At 42.1% G+C, this 5000-nt stretch overlaps 1 protein-coding gene across 1 annotated transcript in view; it reads right to left on the minus strand.

Annotated features, from left to right (window-relative positions):
* LOC134457820 (ephrin type-A receptor 5) overlaps positions 1-5000 on the minus strand; it is a 172103-nt gene that overhangs the window by 166788 nt on the left and 315 nt on the right. The window lies entirely within an intron of this gene.

Raw genomic sequence — 5000 nt, forward strand, 5'->3', positions numbered from 1 at the left:
TAATTCAACACCTCGACAGTACCCTGGGACCAAATGCACTCTAGAATAGAATAGGGCTTTGTAATGTATCGTATTGATAGTGTGATATCAATATTGGTGTCAAACATTACAACATAATTTCGTAATGTCGATTTGAAACAATATTTTTTGTCATCTGTCTATACTGCCGAAAGGTAGGTTACGCTAAGCACAATGCATTCCCCTCCACTTTAGCCATCGCTAGCACAAAGCAGACTAGCTAGCCAACACTCATGCAGAAAACCACTGTGTGTTTCTCTATGGCCCTCCACTCACACTGGTGATGGGAGGGAAGATTGTGAATTGTTTAGCTCAATTGATTTGTGTTTAAAAGAAAATTGTCTAAAAATATTGTGATATCAATATTGACTGAAATAATGGTGATATTGATTTTTCTCATAATCGAGTAGCGACACTCTGGAAGATGTTAAAATCGACTCTCTAAGTGTTGAATTAACTAGGGATGCACTGATACCGATACTGGTATCAGTATCAGCCTGGTATCAGTATCGGGCCAGATACTTGGTCATTATACTGATACATATATTCTTCAGACACTTGCCGATAGCAGGCACCGATAATGCTATTACACGGAACAACGCAAGATATCTCATCACGTTCCATTAACTTGAAAGCAGCATGGGAAAAAATCGCCGCCTCATATACATGTACTATGTCTTAACATTTAAATCTACATGGAAATGGACTTTAAAACAAATATCACAGGTTGGGGGTAAAATAATTGGTATCGGTACTCAGTATCGGCAAGTACAGAAGGTAATGTACTGGTTTTCAAAAAAGTGGTATTGCGCATCCCTACAATAATTAAAGGACCACTTCAGTCAATGTGCTGTTGTTGCTCACGCTACCCCTGACTTGTCAGTAGGCTACCCGGTGATGCCACATTTCTCGGTTCAGCCCTTTCTGAGACATGACCCTATATCTAATTGCATAACCTTTTCAATGTTTTTCGGAATAAATAAAAATGTTTTTTGAAATGTAAACAAACCACTGCCCCCATTACAATGACCAGGATCTCGGAAAAGGCTGAAGAAGAAAACAAAAAAGACAGGGTAGTGTGAGCATTACAACTTCATGTTGAAATTGACTGAAGTTATCCTTTAACACTGTGTCTTTTTTTACTGTGTATATTCCTTTCTCACACCTCAGTACCCAGAATTTCCCATTTCTAAACGTCACAACAAAAAGGAAAGCAGTTGTGATTTATATATATATATTTTATAATTAACAATGGAAAGAGACCATGCAATGTGAATCATGGCTAAACAATTAAATATATTTATATGTGGCAACTGGACTGTAGCTCAGAAATGTAATTTGTTCCTTTGTATGGATCTCTAAAACTAAAAGAACAATGGCCACAGCAATGAGGAATGAATGAAATAAATGAAATGCATGAATAATGTAATATAATAATAATAATTAAAAAAAAATGTTCACCTGAAAGGCTGGCCTAATCTCTCTCAAGCATCATGTGTCCAAACTCAAAAACTCACACAACAACCAGAACATAGTCCACACACAAAGGCCTACTTCAATTCTCATTTTTTTTGCAAAACACTAACCGCAAACACGAGCAGGCCATGAAATAATGTGTTCCAATTTTCCTGTTTTAATGAAATTATAACCTATAACATACGCAGTAATAAAAATACAGTGTTAATTCACCACTTAAAGAGTTTTGTGGGAACAAATGTACTCTGGAAGATGTTGAATGAACTCTCTCACAGTGATAACCTAGAGGCAGTAAGAGTGGCTGGTGGGGATGAGGCCGTGGCTAGCGGGAGTGAAGTGTGCTTAGCATTATGCACTAGCACAGGACCTTGGGGTAATCGCTAGTGTTAAAGTTAGGTAAGTACAGTGTACTCATCATCACAAGTTTATACATAGTTAACCCCTTAGTGCAGAGCCAATGTTATAACCTTACTGTCACCAAAATTTGAATGGCTATGTCTTAATCTGTTACTTAAGGCTCTCAGTTCTGTCATAGCAATGTTGTCATGTTGTAGCTGAGTATTTTCAACAAATAGTGAATAGCGACCCCATCTGCAGTAAGAGGATACACAATAACAGACAATGTAAAATAAAATGTTAGCAATTTTTCCTGTTTTGATGAAACTAACATACGGTAGAGACAGTGAAAGTGTGTGGTAGTGTTGAGTCGAGTCCATGGCTGTTGTGGTGGGAGCTTAGCAGCTGTGCGCGGGGGTCTCCATACATGGCCGTCTGTTGTGGCGTTTACGCCCAGATAAAGATAGAAAAGGCCACAGCACACCACCAGCTAACCGGCCTGCCGGGCCGTCTGTAGGCTATACGTCAGGCACGGCGGCGGCAGACACCCCCGTGTCAGCGTGGCTTAGTCGGGTCAGGAGTTTGGCCAGAGACAGACGGCACAGAGGGGCCTGCCTGCCTGCTTAAGAGCCGCTTGTTCTCCCTCACTCTGTCTTTCTTACTCTTTCTATTATTTTCACTTGTTCTCCTGTTTGCTCTGTTGCACTGTCCCCTCTCTCTTTCTCTCTCTTCTCTCCCCTCTCTCTTTCTCTCTCTTCTGTCCCCTCTCTCTTTCTCTCTTTCTCTCTTTCTCTCTCCTTATCCCTCTTTCTATCATTTTTACTCTCTCCTTTCCTCCCTCTTGCACGCACACGCACAAACACAAACACAAACACGCACACGCACACGCACACGCACACACACACACACACACACACACACACACACACACACACACACACTCTCTCTCTCCCTCCCTCTCTCTCTCTGTTCTTCGGGCCATCCCGTGCTCCGTATTGGTGGTGAGGGGGTCTTGTGCTGTGCTGTGCTGTGCTGTGCTGTGCTGTGCTGTGCTGTGCTGTGCTGTGCTGTGCTGTGCTGTGCTGTGCTGTGCTGTGCTGTGCTGTGCTGTGCCGGGTGCCCCTATACCTGCTGTCTGTCTGTGTCTGTGAAGCTGAAGCATAGCTGGCCCATAGCTGGCCCATAGCTGGCCCGTCATCAATCACCTCCCTGTCGGCCCCTCTCTCTCCGCATTATCCATATGCTCATATGCACATTTAAACAGCTCCATTCAACGCTTACTACTGGGGGGAACGCGGGGGCGGGGGGTGACTGCATGCGCCAAGCAATGACAAGGGTAAAAACAAATAAATAACCACATTAACTACAAATATAAGGGAATAGTGAAGGGGGGGGGTGTATGCATGTATTATTTTGTTTATTATCGAGTTACGTTAGGATTAGAAATTATGAAGAATTAAGAAATTACATACTGGGAGTTTTTGTCATTTTCTGGTTTTATGGTATATGGTGGTGGTCTATCTACGAGGCCTATTGTCTTGGTTGAGGATGCGGCGCCTTGTGCTCTCTTTTGTCTCGTTGCAACTGCAGTTTCGGCACCACACCAGCCATGTGTTCTGGTTATGCTGTTCACATGGACCTGGCCCGAGAACAATGTCTCTCACTCGAAACGTACAAATTGATCCATATCTAAGCATAAACCATGCCATGTAAAATTATTCAGAGCATGGGCGTAATTGTAGGTGTGGATGGTGGGGATATTTCTGAGGTAAACCTAGCTTGACCCCACATCTTTATTCACAAATATAATGCAAAATAGTGTACCTGGAAAATTAGCCAAATTAATGTCCCCACCACTTTCCAAGCCAAATTCTATGCCTTTGATTCAGACACAGTATTAGCATCTTTTGAATATTATACTGTTGTAAGCCTATAGGCTACTTTCACTTACTTGGTGCAACTTTTAAGCAGTGTGTACTGCATCACTACATTTTCTTGTGACATACAGTAAATAATAACAACTAATAATGGAACAATTATATGTGTTTTTACTTTTGAATACATTTGAATAAACTAAGACTATATTTTTATTTTTTGGATTTGGTTTTGCATTTTTGTTTTGATTGTCATATACTGACGGGGAGGTGATTTGCATGTAGGCTTTTTTCGGAATGTAAATGCTGTATTAAATGTCACAGTGAATGACTTTTTATGGTTTAACATTAGGCTGCATAGATGGTAAAATATGTCAAGCTATGGTAGCACATATTTTCAAAGAGCGTAATAAATCTCAATTGCATAATAAGCCGTGTTCCCAGTGACTTTATTGCTTATTGCTGTGTGTGTGTGTGTGTGTGTGTGTGTGTGTGTGTGTGTGTGTGTGTGTGTGTGTGTGTGTGTGTGTGTGTGTGTGTGTGTGTGTGTGTGTGTGTGTGTGTGTGTGTGTGTGTGTGTGTGTGTCAGTCTGTCAGGTGGAGACATGTCCTGTTCACATGAATTTGTTCCGTTGAATGTATTGCTTCGCTGTAATAAACTTCGTTGTCCAGTCGAGTTGACACTCCTCTGGCCGTCTCCAACTCTATAGCAGTGAGAGTGTAAAGATAAACTATAGTAATTATCTGAAAGCGGAGATAAACAAGGTTTATGGATCGACGGAGAGGCTGCTCCCGGCCATCCTTATCAGGGCGACACGGTCGTAATCGCACTTCTGAACGAGTCAACCATATGGCCGAGCACACGTGGTGACATTTCAACTTTGGGTTTGGCGACATTCTAAGGCACTTTGATCTTGGGTGCAGCATGAATAACAACAATAACCACAAATCGTGATAACATCTGTGATCGGGAAAGAGAAATGTATCATGAAATTCTTCACATCTTGTCGCTATGATTTAGTCCATGCCACGGCCAAAAAATACGCGGAGACTAACCACTCGTGAGGGCATTCCTGTCATCCGATTTATCTGGCAGCCGATAGGTATGATCAAAGTAGCAATGCGAGCAGATTCACAGAGATGGCCAAAACCAGTCATATAGGCTACACTTTAAAATGAACAGGCACAGTTAAAGCGCGCAGTGCACAGAGTGTTCAAATCTGTATCCACATGCTCGAGGGATACTTTTCAGAGCCTGCACTGCACGGCACGGCAGCATCCGCGCGCAACACAAAT

The sequence above is a fragment of the Engraulis encrasicolus genome, chromosome 11 (genome assembly GCF_034702125.1).
Source record: "Engraulis encrasicolus isolate BLACKSEA-1 chromosome 11, IST_EnEncr_1.0, whole genome shotgun sequence".
Taxonomy (NCBI): Eukaryota; Metazoa; Chordata; class Actinopteri; order Clupeiformes; family Engraulidae; genus Engraulis; species Engraulis encrasicolus.